This window comes from Callospermophilus lateralis, chromosome 1 (assembly GCF_048772815.1).
Source record: "Callospermophilus lateralis isolate mCalLat2 chromosome 1, mCalLat2.hap1, whole genome shotgun sequence".
Taxonomy (NCBI): Eukaryota; Metazoa; Chordata; class Mammalia; order Rodentia; family Sciuridae; genus Callospermophilus; species Callospermophilus lateralis.
The window spans coordinates 124,440,447-124,454,715 of record NC_135305.1 but is presented as its reverse complement, the minus strand read 5'-3'; the positions used below and the strand labels follow the sequence as shown (position 1 = coordinate 124,454,715).

Genomic DNA, 14,269 nt, shown 5'->3' with positions numbered 1-14,269 from the left:
CAAACAGGTTTCACAATGCATGAATGTGTTTCTTTAGGTCAAAAAGAAACACATACTGTATAAATTTGGTAGATTACCATTTTGCTAGCTAAGCGCAAGGAAAAAAAAAAACACAATTTCTGATAAAACAGAGGATTGGAGCTACTGAAATACAAAATTAGTAGTCCACAATTTTACATAGCTAAAACTCTTGCAGAATGGAAGGGAGAGACTTGAAACTGGGAAATAAATTATAGTCAGTGCTAGTTAATTTAGGAAAGGGGAAAACAATATCAAACTTAAGTAGGTCTCAAATTGTCCAATTATTATTATCATCAAAGTATTCCATATGATGTAGCTTTAGCCATTTTCACACAGGCTTGCTAGCATGTATATTAGAATAAGTTCAAATTTAATCTGGATATACTTCTGTTATTAAGGTCTGAGAAAGGAATGATCATATTAAGTAATCAACGTCCAAAAACAAGGTGGGCCAAAATGCAGGCAGTGGGGCGGGAATGTGTGTATTGTTCAAGGGATTCAAGCAGAGATAAAACCTATATACAAGCACGTGTGTAGCTCAAATAACATGAAAAGACTATTTCTTGTCATGACTGTTTTTTGGTTTCCTCTTCCTATGCATTCCCTGTGCCACTCTGTACATAGGATGAACTAGAATCATGGCCACAGAAATGACCATAATATTTGACATCATTGACATGATCTTCAAAGAACATTTCTCTCATTTTGAAAAAGCCCATTGGTGAAAGAAACAAATTTGATCCTGCCTGATTTTAGGTCCTATCTGTTCCAGCTCTAACTATTCAGTAACTCTTATAATCCAATATTAAATTTTTTTCAGCCCTTTTTGAGGTATTACATCATAAATGACAGGAGAAAAACAATCATAAGACTCTCAAAGAAGTCACGTTCTTCTTTGGGCAAATTATAGTTGAGTGGGATTTTGATTTAATTGCCAAAGTCCTTGGCCTCACCATGTTGCAAAGTACTGGGGCTATATTCTTTCCTCCTTGTGTTTTTTCAACTGAATACCAGATGATGTTAGCAGCTGTGCAGATTTTGGTGTATACATGTCCTCCATCAAATTAAATGTAAAATGAAACTGTCAGAGTGAAGTTCCTGGAAAGCATTCTCCTTGTTCATTCAAAAATTTAGTCCTAGCTCAATTATCAAGTTTATACGATGCTGTAATAGTTGGTATTCATGTTTGGCATTGCATCTGAAAGCTTCAGTGGGTCTTGCACTCACACCTAAAAACTTGGTTTTCACAGAAAAACATAATTATATTTTTGAATAATGCTGAATCTTCTCATCTCTTCACCCAGCAACAAGTCTAAACTTCTCAAATTCTTCAGCTCTGATCTATGGTTGCTGCTAGCACAGTAAGGACACAAGGGAATCTAGATACTGATTATTAAAATATTATATTTCTTTTTTATTGGTTGTTGAAAACATTACAAAGCTCTTGACATATCATATTTCATACATTAGATTCAAGTGGGTTATGAACTCCCATTTTACCCCAAATACAGATTGCAGAATCACATCGGTTACACATCCACATTTTTACATAATGCCCTATTAGTGACTGTTGTATTCTGCTACCTTTCCTATCCTCAACTATCCCCTCCCCTCCCCTCCCATCTTCTCTCTCTACCCCATCTACTGTAATTTATTTCTTTCCTTGTTTATTTTCCCATTCCCCTCACAACCTCTTATATGTAATTTTGTATAACAATGAGGGTCTCCTTCCATTTCCATGCAATATCCCTTTTCTCTCCCTTTCCCTCCCACCTCATGTCTCTGTTTAATGTTAATCTTATCCTCCTGCTCTTCCTCCCTGCTCTGTTCTTAGTTGCTCTCATTATATCAAAGAAGACACTTGGCATTTGTTTTTTAGGGATTGGCTAGCTTCACTTAGCATAATCTGCTCTAGTGCCATCCATTTCCCTGCAAATTCCAAGATTTTGTCATTTTTTAGTGCTGCATAATACTCCATGGTGTATAAATGCCACATTTTTTTTTTTTTTATCCATTCATCTATTGAAGGGCATCTGGGTTAGTTCCACAGTCTAGCTATTGTGAATTGTGCTGCTATGAACATCGATGTGGCAGCATCCCTGTAGTACGCTCTTTTAAGGTCTTCGGGGAATAGTCTGAGAAAGGCAATAGCTGGGTCAAATGGTGGTTCCATTCCCAGCTTACCCAGGAATCTCCATACTGCTTTTCAAATTGGCCACACCAATTTGCAGTCCCACCAGCAATGTACAAGAGTACCCTTTTCCCCACATCCTCGCCAGCACTTGTTGTTGTTTGACTTCATAATGGCTGCCAATCTTACTGGAGTGAGATGGTATCTTAGGGTGGTTTTGATTTGCATTTCTCTGACTGCTAGAGATGGTGAGCATTTTTTCATGTACTTGTTGATTGATAGTATGTCCTCCTCTGAGAAGTGACTGTTCAGGTCCTTAGCCCATTTGTTGATTGGGTTATTTGTTAACTTATTGTCTAATTTTTTGAGTTCTTTGTATTCTCTGGATATTAGGGCTCTATCTGAAGTGTGAGGAGTAAAAATTTGTTCCCATGATGTAGGCTCCCTATTTACCTCTCTTATTGTTTCTCTTGCTGAGAATAAACTTTTTAGTTTGAGTAAGTCCCATTTGTTGATTCTTGTTATTAACTCTTGTGCTATGGGTGTCCTATTAAGGAATTTGGAGCCCGACACCACAATATGTAGATCGGAACCAACTTTTTCTTCTATCAGACACAGAGTCTCTGATTTGATATCAAGCTCCTTGATCCATTTTGAGTTAACTTTTGTGCATGGCAAGAGGAGGGGATTCAGTTTCATTTTGTTGCATATGGATTTCCAGTTTTCCCAGCACCATTTGTTGAAGATGCTATCCTTCCTCCATTGCATGCTTTTAGCCCCTTTATCAAATATAAGATAGTTGTAACTTTGTGGATTAGTCTCTGTGTCCTCTATTCTGTACCATTGATTCACCTGCCTGTTTTGGTACCAGTACCATGCTGTTTTTGTTACTATTGCTCTGTAATATAGTTTGAAATCTGGTATCGCTATACCGCCTGATTCACACTTCCTGCTTAGAGTTGCTTTTGCTATTCTGGGTCTTTTATTTTTCCATATGAATTTCATGATTGCTTTATCTATTTCTACAAGAAATGCCATTGGGATTTTGATTTGCATTGCATTAAACCTATAGAGAACTTTTGGTAATATCACTATAAAATATTACATTTCACTGAAGATTTGTTTCAGAAAAAATTAAATCTTATTTGTTTATTTGCTTCTCTGAGCTAAGGCCTCTCCTCTTCCTCACCATAGAGGCAACACCCAATGCCTCCAGAAGGTGCCCCATAGATACCCTGGCCAGCAACTGGGAAAAGGAGCCAGAGCTTGGCCTCACCATGTTGCATCATAGTTTTTCACCATCATTATGCTTCTGGATGAGAGATATTGGTGGAAAATATGATTGGCAAGATGGAAAAGTAATGGAAAACTCATGTCTGCTAAGTATAGTTCCATGTAATGTATTATCTTTTCCTAAAAGAACTTTATATTTTAGTGTCAGGTATAATGGATCTAGATATGTACACAGGAAAGCAGTGATGTGTGTCCAGGGAAATTCACGAGGGCCTTCTTTCTATGAAGTTCAGAATCAGTTTCTTTATGGAATTCAGAACCCAGATGGAAGAGGTTATTACATAGTGGAAAAAAAAATCTACATTTAACAACAACAACAAAAAAATCTGAAGATAGCTGACTACAAATATGATCAGAAAGAATCTGGACTGATCAGCCTGATAGGACAGACAGACCATCCAGGACAGAACCATTTTGGGTCAGACTGATCTCTGGGGTGGGCACAGATGCAGCCTCTTCTCCTCTCCCTTGCCACTGCAGGATGGAGAAGATGTCCTTTGTGCTACTTGTGAATGGAAGAATAATGCATCATCACTCTAAGGCCAAATGACTCCTTAGATTCCTTTCAAAGGAACCACATCTGAAAAATGTCTGCATTCTGGTGTTACAGGCCTGTGGGCCTGGATAGGGCAGAGAAACCAGAACCCAAAGTGTCTAGGATAGTCTAAACCTAGAAGGAAGTGTGTGTGTGTGTGTGTGTGTGTGTGTTTGTGAGATAGAAACAGAGGCAGAGAATGAATAAATATGTCTGTGTTTCTTCAGGAAGTCAATTTCATACTCTGAGGGCCAACAATTGTCTCAAGAAATTAAACTGTGACTGAAGGATATGGGGAATAAGTCCAATGACATTTTCCCTAAGCTTTTGTCACTTTAAATCCCAGGCTTCAGCCCAAGCAAAGCAACACAAAAGGAACTCAGACCATATTGGCACCTGACCCCTCTCACCACACTATTGGGTCACCTAACCCCAATAAGTCCCTATTCACATTACTACCCCACCCTAATAAATCAGCAAATCAGTGGGACTCCAATATAATGAGCCCCAGGAATTACCTTCCTGTTCCACCCTAAACAATCCTTTTTTTTTTTTTTTTTTTTTTTTTTTTTTTAGAGAGAGAGAGAATTCTTTTTAATATTTATTTTTTAGTTTTTGGCAGGCACAACATCTTTGTTTGTTGTGGTGCTGAGGATCAAACCCAGGTTGCACGCATGCCAGGTGAGCGCGCTACCACTTGAGCCACATCCCCGGCCCCCTAAACAATCCTTATATAACCCAGACCCTTCCTTGAGCCCTCTGCCATTTTCTGTCCCCCAAAATGAGCCATACCAGGGTTCCACCAATTGACTCTCCTGCTAAATACTGAATAAATAAAAGTCTGCTGATCTGAGGTGTGCTTCCTTCCCATCTCCCACCTTCAACATGTGTGCATCGTTTGTCCTAACAGTGACAACTGTGGGGATCATTTGTTTGTGTGTGTGTGTGTGTGTGTGTGTGCACGCGCAAGCATGCATATGTGTCTGTAGATTGTACGTCTAAGTGTGTGTTATGCTTTGCATGTGAGGTGTCCCATAAAATCTCATATGTGTGTGTCAATGCAAGAATGTTTATAGCTGAAATGATCAGATCATGACATCTGTAAACTAATCAATGGAACAATGTCCTTGAATTGATGAACTGTGTGGTAACCAGGTAGGTTGTGGTTGGAGGATGTCGGTCACTGAATATATGCCTTTGGGGTTTATATTTTGTTCCTGGCACCTGGCTCTTTCTGTCTCTGCTTCCTGGCTGTCATGAGCTGAGCAGCTGTCCTCTGCCATACCCTTCTGCCATGTTGTTCTGCCTTATCTCAGGCTCAAAGCAATGCAGTCAGCCAACCATAGGCTGAACCTCTGAAACCATGATCTAAAATAAACTTTGCTTCTAAGCAAACTAAAATAGCATGTATTTATGTGTGTACCTGTTTTGTATTTAAGTGTATATATGTGTGCATGCATATGTGTAAATGTGCATCTGAGTTTATTCATACATCTATTTTTTTTGTGTATATATAAGTATGTGTATGCATGTATGCATTGGTGTGTCTGTGTATAGATACATGTGGTTTCCTTCTCTGAGGACACATAATTTCAATCTGCCTGTTGGCCGATATTCAATATTTGAAAACATATATTTGGTCCTGTCTTCAGTTTCTCACATTCTGAGGGCTAGACTTTGTTGCCAACCAGTGTATCATAATTGGAGATATAAATTGACACACTCTTGGCATAATTGATGTCAATTAACATACTCTTTATTTGCAATTTTAGAATTTGTCAAGTTTTATCTACAATGCTTTCCATGAACTATGTAAATATAAACTCTGAATAACATCTGTTAGTGTTTTGTAGATGTAATAGATTTTCTTATTATCACATTCAAAAAGATTTTGGTCATCATTTTCCATATGCATTTTTATGTCCCCTCTCCATAGGCTACCTTCTATAACTTTCATAATGTGTGTGTTGGTTCCCTTGATTGTGTTACACAGGTCACTCAGGATTGGCATCTTTTTCATATCTATTTTTATTCTTGGACAAGAAATATAATACAGTCTGTCTTTAGTTTGGGTTTTTTTTCTTCTCTTTTATTCTCTTTGGTGAGACATTCTTCCTGTAATTTTTATTAAAATAATTTACAAACTTTTCTTTATTTCTTTTACAATATTTGAAATAACTGGCAATTAAAGTATTTGTCTAGTAATCCCAAGGTCTATGCTTCTTTAGGGATAGTTTCTATGAGTCATATTTGCATTTTTTTTCCATTTTTCCCTATGTATGAACAGTATTTTCCTGATTCTTTACTGACTCATAATCTCCTTTTGAAAAATGGAAATTTTAAGTAATATAATGGGATAAATCTTGAAAGCTGATTCCTTCCATTAATGTTTGTTGTTTTTATTTTTGTCACTGTTGCTTCTGTTGTAGTTATTATTGTTTTTTTTTTATTTTTTTAGTTGTCAATGGGTTTTTTTTTTATTTATATGGGGTGCTTTGTATCGAACCCAGTGCTTCACACATGTTAGGTAAGTGCTCTACCACTGAGCCCCACCCCAGCCCCATAGTTATTATTGTTGGTGATTTATTGTTTTGTGGTTTTTCTGGACTATTTTTTTACCTTTGAATTTTCTGCATTTTTAGTGGCTGACATCTGTGTTCAATTATACTAGCAGCTATCTAAATATTAGATGGACATTTCCTTAAAAGCCTGGAAGGAATAAATCATTCAGCCTTCGCCAAAGGCTCTCTGTGTATATTGGGGCACAACTTCAACAATCCATCAGTTTGTAGCTCTGCCTTGGCCTTCACTTAATTCTTGCACAGACATTAATTTCAGGTAGATGAGGGACTTTTTAAGAACTTCTTGCTTCCTGCCTGAGGACACATATAGCCCTGAGCATGCAAGTAGTATTTCCAGATGTGCAAGAGTATGTCAGAGGTCATTAACAGCACCTATGGACTTCCACACTTTAGTTTTTCTTTTCATATATTTTGGAAAGACACTTATTTACTTCATTTTTATGTTGGCTCTATAATTTGCAAAGTTAATGAATTCCTGTGATGATTTTGACCAATGTAGTGAGGACAGAGCTGTTGAAATCAAACAAGCTCTGAGCCAACTAAGTCAGACTATAGCTAATAATGACTATTTTCCAAGAGCTGCCAGTCTTGTTTAAGGAGTAGGCATACATTCTCCATTATTGTTCTTACTATTTTCAGCTAGTTTATTCCATCTCCAGGTTTGTTACTGTATTTTTTCATGCATAAGCTAGTGCAATAAGTTATTTCTGTCCCTTTCCTAATTCACAAAATTATTCTATCACACAATTTCCAGCATGGCACATTTTCCTCCAGCATACATTTATAGGCTTTTTCATGAATTTCCTACAATTTTATTATTTTTAAACAACATACCATTCCATTAATTATATAAGCATCCCCAGCTGAAGAACACTTATCTCTAAGACTGAAGCTGACTGGCACTATATCATAAGTCAGATTCCATTAGGACTTCAAGATGAAATAATTTTAATATGTATTCTGAAATTTATAACAGCTTTTCTTCTTAATATCTGTCCAAAGTCATACCCCAACTTTAATTTGAAAAAAATATATGGCCTTCAGGTATAAATCTAAAGCAATAAAAGCATACTGAATATTCTCTCATACAAAATAGCCAAATAAAAAGCATGTGAATATCACATTTTGTTCTCAAGATGTGAACAATAATTCTAATAATGTTGGATATTGAATATTAAACCTCAAATTATTTTTCAAATGCTTGTAACAATGGCTTGAACATAGTATTTCTATATATTTGTTGAGATTTTAAACTGGAATGAAGCACATGGAGTATGTTGACAATGATAGGGTAGATAATTTGTTTCTCTTTACATGGAGCTTTCCTGGTTTCAGCACAGAAAATCCCACCTAACAATCAACACTTTAGTCATGAGGAACTTAATACAGGTTAGATATACTTTTAAATTTTGTGTCAGTGAGATAATAAAATTATTTTTGTTAAAATAAATTATAATTAACTAATGATATGAAGTTGTATTAGGATATTTAATCATTGATTATATATCTTCAACAAAGTTTTTTTTTTTTTTTTTTTTCCTGAAAGGTGAAAGGCTGGTTTAAAAATTCTTCAGTCACAAAGTAGACTTGTACCTGCCAATTAGAAACTGACAGACAGACACTAGATGTGCTTGACAGATTAAACACTACACACTATACACAGAAACAGTAGTAATTAAGCTCCTCAGTAATTTCTTGTGAAAAACCAGCCTCTACCTCAGAGAAAAGCCCATCCAAGGAAGGGACATGACCTTTGTCCTTGGAAAGACCAACAGAGCACTCCTAGGCACATTCCCACCCTGCTAAGTTGTTTATCTACAAATAACAGGAGATATCTGCTGTTCCAAGTATACCTGACTCAAGTCAGGCTAGGCGGGGACCCACAGCAACCCTGTAGCAGCCATCAATCAGCATGAGACAGGGAAATACCTGGGATGCCAGATGACCCTTATGGTGGTTGATAACATGTTGGGAAACCATGTAGTTCAGCACTTACACCCCTCTTGGCTTAAACCAATTAGTTCAAACGAATCCCCCTCTTATAGTAACTAATCACCCTTACCCAACTTGTTCCCGCCAGTGAATGTGCTAATCATGTTTTAGAGTTGTTTTATGATTTTCCCATGGTGTGTGATGTTTTGCTAAGAGATGCTATGATATATGTGAAGTCCCTGCCTTCCCCAAAGAATGTCTAAAATTGCTGCAAACCCTGGGCTCAGGGCCTCTCAGCGTCACCAGTTGCTGTGTGTGTGCAGAGGACTGAGCTAGCTCGCAATAAACAGCTCTTTGCTGCTTACATCGATCTTGGTCTCTGGTGGTCTTTTGGGGGTCCTGAATTCAAGCATAACACTTGTGTGTGTGTGTGTTTTGTTAGTTTTGTTAAATCAACAGTTTGCACAATGCATGTGCTATATTTTGTAGGTCAAAAACAAACAAAAACTGTATAAATTTGGCAGATCACCATTTTTCTAGCTAAGAAGAAGAAAAACCACAATTTCTGATAAAACAGAGGATTCGATCACTCTCTAAAATGCAAAATTGATGGTTCACAATCACAAATAGTCCAAACTCTTGCAGAATGGAAGGAAGAAGCATGAAACAGAGAAATAAATTAGTCAGTGCTAGTTTAATTTAAGAAAATTAAAAAAAAAAAACCAAGCCAAAGTTGGTACAAATTGTCCAATTATTATTATTATAAATGTATTCATTATGATTTAGATCATACTTAGTACTGAGAGGCAAAGAATGAGATGGGCCACCATGGGGATGATGTGTCTATTGTTCAAGGGATTTAACCAGAGATAGTTCAAATAAAAGGAGTATTTGATGTCATGTCTATTTGATGACTTCCTCTCCATATGCATTCCCTATGCCATTCTATGACTCGGATGAAATAGAATCAATGCCATACAAATGACCACAATATTTGGCATCATTGATATGATCTTCAAAGCACATTACTATCATTTTGAAAAAGGCCATTTCTGTAAGCAATAAACTAGATCCTGTCTGATATTATCTACTATCTGTTTGAGCTCTAACTATTCAGTAACTTCCTGTAATCCACTTTTAGATTTTTTTCCAGCTCTTTATTGGGTATATCACATCTTAAATGAAAGGAAAAAAGAGTTGAAGGATCTCAGAAAGTTAAGTTCTACTTTGGGCAAAGAGTTGGTCAGGATTATGATTAAATAGCCAAAGTCCTAACCACTGTGAAATGATTATTATTTAACCCCTTCATAGAGGACCACTCTCAAAGTCACAAGAAGTTCTGCAAAATACTGGGTCTGAATTCCTTCCTCTTCATTCTTTTTAAACTGGATACCAGATGATGTCAGCAGCTTTCCAAAGTCCTGGGCATGTCCTCCACCAAATTAAATTTAAAATTAAACTGTCAGAGTGAAGTTCCTGGAGGGCATTCTCCTTGTTAACTCAATAAATGTGTTTGGGTGCATATGTATGTGTGTATGTTTGTGTTTGGGTACCTGGGATTGAACTCATAGCACACAACCGCTGAGCCATATCCCCAGACCTATTTTGTATTTTATATAGAGACAGGGTCTCACTGAGTTGCTTAGTGCCTTGCTTTTCCTGAGGCTGGCTTTGAACTCGTCATCCTCCTCAGTCTCCAGAGCTGCTGGGCTTATAAGTGAGAGCCACCATGCCTGGCCATATGTATGTGTTTGATAGATAAAAATGGAAACAGATAATGAGTGAAAATGGCTATGTTCCATCAGTAAATCATTTCTACTCTCTGAGGAAGAGTATGAGTCCCAGTGGCCCCTGCCCTTCTCATGATGCTGCACACTCTGAGATCTGGCTTTCATTGCAAAGCAGACTCAGTGATGATTCTGGGTAAGACCCTCCAGGCTTCTGGAACCTGCAGCTAAGGATGACCCAGTGTTTTGTAGCCTGCTTCCATTGGAGCAGGGTTTATTATAAGTGTAGAGGAGAGCTTTATACTCTGATAGCCATGTGCTACAAATTCTACTTGGAGAACACATCCTGTGGAGTGAGGGATGGCTGCCCTCATCCTAAGTGCAGTTGTGGGATATAGGCAGAAGACTCATAGGTGCAAGGGCCTCAGTGCTTAGAAGCTCAGGACAGAGGTTCAACACACAACCCTTATATTCCTACCCCCCAGTTCCACAACCATAACCTACCATGGCCTTGAAGTCTCCATGTGTCTTGGGGATTAGGAGAGATCCTTTACCTTTATTTTGCAAGATCATTAAAAAATGGACCTCAAAGATCCCAGCAAAAATGATTGTGGTGGCTGGGATTCTGTCCCAGATGGTCTTAATTCTGGGAGTGAAGGAAAATAAAGGCCTAGATGAAAGATGCTTCCCACCTTCCTCTGTTAATTAGTTCTAGACTCACCTTGTGTAGGGCCTTATTGCATTCATAAAAATAAAAAAATAAGAAAAGTAAGAAAAAAGAAAAAAGAAAAATATCAACAACCTCTACATGTAAGTAGGTACTCAATACTTCGATGGAGATATCACTTTTAGGAAATTGTTTAATTATATCATCATATTAAAGAGACTGATAATAATAAGGGAACAGAAATTCAAGAATGTAATAAGCATAAGATTGTGAAGGTTTCAATGGTAGCCTGAGTTCTGGTGACTCTCCTCTGTAGACAAGGACATTGGAGAATGGAAATTGAAACAGAAACATTTCATGTGTCTCTAAAACCTAATGGGGAGATTGGTAAGACCTGACACTGCCAGAGAGAGGCCTGATGGAAGAAAAAGCAAAACTGAAATATGCAGGGAGGGTCTGAGGGATGGCATCTGTGAAAATCCATAAAGTTGTGTCACCTGGACATGTGGGCTGGCTGGTTCAGAAAGCAGAGAATGTATGACCAGGGTAAGGGTCACTATGTCAGGTTTGGATGTGACACCAGTAAGACAAGGTCACAGTTTATGTAAGATGCTGATGAAACTGCTTTGTGTATGAACATGTGTATACTCATCTGTATTTCTGATTGCTGACTGTATAGGATCCTTGTTTCTTTACTGCAGAAACTATGGGAATATTCCCTTAAGTTCTATTTTGTCATTCATCTGTGCCTTCCTGAGATGTCAGATTGTGTGTCAATTGTATTATCTATGTATTTCTGTCTCCTCTTCATGAACATATCCTGTTGCACAAGAGTCTATACTATATTCACCTCCACAGAAACTTGACCCTGAAAAGGCAAAGGACAAATATCTGGGCACCCATTGTTTTTTGTATTATTTCCTCATTATTTGAAACAATGTGAGAAATGCTTTCACTTCCATGAAGTGTAGCACAGTAATAATCAGTTTCGTCCTCTGGCTGCAGCTCAGAGATGAGCAAAATACCTGCATTGGCTGAGGCATCTTTGGATCCAGAGAAGCGGTTAGGGACCCCAGATCCCTTATCCTTAATTGAGTCTGAGTAGTAACCGAGAAGATAGTGGGGAGGGTTCTCAGGTTTCTGCTAATACCAGCTTATCAAATAGTTATCAACCCTGAATCCACTGCTCAGGGAGCAGGTGAGTCTGGCAGATGCTCCAGGAATGCAGAGAGGGAGGGCTGCTGAGTCAGCACAGGCTGGGAGAGAGAATGTGTAAAAAAAAAATATATATATATATACACACACACACACACACACACACACTGGGGCAGAGACCACCTTGAAGTTGTTGGGAGCCTGAAGTAGAGGGATGAAGCTCTATACAGAGAAGCTGATTGAAGACTATGAAGCATGTCCCTACCTGAGCAATGAAATAGTAGAAGTAGGAGGAGAGGAGTCCTGGCTATGATGGACACAGATTCCTAAACCTCACAGTGGAGCTGGGGAGCCCCAGTTCTCCTTTTCTTTTTTGTCCTCTGGGGGGGAGGGACTGTTTATGCAAATGTGTTTCCATCATGACTTCCCCAGCTCTCCCTGAGCCTTGGTGCTAGAGCTCAGCTCACACTGCAGACTCAGGAGGATGCCCCTTGGAGAACCCTGGGAGGAAGCACCTGCTGAACAAATGCCAAAGCCCTTACTTAGAGGCTCTGCTAGAATTTCCATCTGTGAGCACAGCATGCTGCACTGAGACCAGGGCTCCTTTGGGTAAATAGTCCTCACTGAACAGCTGTGTAGGGACCAGAGGGCAGTTCCACAGTATCCCCTGCAGGTCCCAAGACACACAAAGCTCCCTTTGGCCCAGAGACTTGAGAGCTCAGTTGGTTTCTTCAGTTCACCAGGTCACTTCCCTTATACACACAAATATGGACTAAGTCCTGTATAATTTTCTACCAATTCGTTGAGTGTAAATGCTTTGCCACTTTAAGAAGTTGTGCCTGTCTTTAGGAGGTGTAAATATATAATTAAGTGACAATAGAAAGTGTAAGCAACTCAGAAGATGTAAAAATGATACCCTTTTATTGATATATAATTTAGAATAAACACACATACTTGTTGCTTCACCTATTCTGAGTCAATATTTCAAACAATGCTAAGATATATTTGCATAGGGGGGATATTTAATATGAAATAAATTATGAAATATCTTGGAAGGCAGAAATTATTAATCAGGGTCAGGAGGCTTCTTCTGACCTGAGAGTCAGGACACTGGGACGTGAAGTATAACAGGGCCATCAGCCTAGTGGTTTTTATCTTACTTCCCCACTGTCTGTGTCACTGTGTTGTCACTGCCATAGCCTGCCCCACAGTAGTAGACATTCTCATCCTCTTCCTGGATGTTCTGGATGGTCAGGTACCGATCCAGACCAGAGTCTGAGCCTGAGAAGCGATCAGGAATCCCATCCCCCTTGGATCCCACAATGCCACTAGTGCCCACTCGCATCACAAACCGGGGGCTCTTCCCTGGGCTTTGCTGGTACCAGTTCACTGCATAACTATTGTAGCCACTGCTCAGAGTGCAGGTGAGTTTGGCAGTTTGTCCAAGGGAGGCAGATGCAGAGGGTGGCTGAGTCAGCACAGGTTGAGAGAGGGACCCTGTAAACACAGACAGATCACAGTGGAAGGGAGACACATCACAGTGGAAGACAAGGTGCACATGTTTGGGGATCTGAGCCCATGAGGATAGACTCAGGATAGGGGTCTGCCATGGGACACAGAGGTCTGTCCCTACCTGGGCAGTGAGCAAGCATCATAAGAAGGAGAAGCTTCCTGACCATGTTGAACCCCGTTTTCTGAGTTCCAGAGCTGTTGTGGGCTGTGCTCAACCTTTCTTATCTCTCTCCACTGGACTTAAAATAGAGCAGCTCATGCAAATGTGCCTCCACGAACTGCCCCTCACTGCCTGCACTTCTGGGCCTGGAATGATGCAAGACAGAGTCTGGAGTGTAAGGATACTTTTATTTGCCTGATGGGCAGAATCTGGGAGGAAGCAGGTGCTGTGGCTACCAGAAAAACACAGTTGCTTGAGCTCACATTAGTGTCAGAAGGTTCACCTCCTCTGTCCACCCCTGTTCAGATGTGAGGTCATCTGGGGACATTTCCATAAGTGAGCATATTTTATGGGCCCCCAGAAAGTGTTCCATGATGTCCCCTGAAGATTACATGTAAAACTTTATTCTCCTTTAATTCCTGAGTCTCTGATTTTACCTTGTTATTTGAATCCTAGAAATAATGATGGAGATTTTTGTGTGTCAAGCACTGTGCCCAGATCAATATTACTATTGTATGTAGACTCTTTATGCTTTAGGAGTCTGTTTCCAAGGA

General features: G+C 39.1%; 2 pseudogenes; both read right to left on the bottom strand.

The window, feature by feature from the left end:
• Positions 1-587: 587 nt before the first annotated feature.
• On the bottom strand, positions 588-3,438 carry LOC143398319 (CCR4-NOT transcription complex subunit 7 pseudogene; annotated as a pseudogene).
• Positions 3,439-9,397: 5,959 nt separating this feature from the next.
• On the bottom strand, positions 9,398-13,722 carry LOC143642003 (CCR4-NOT transcription complex subunit 7 pseudogene; annotated as a pseudogene).
• Positions 13,723-14,269: the final 547 nt, after the last annotated feature.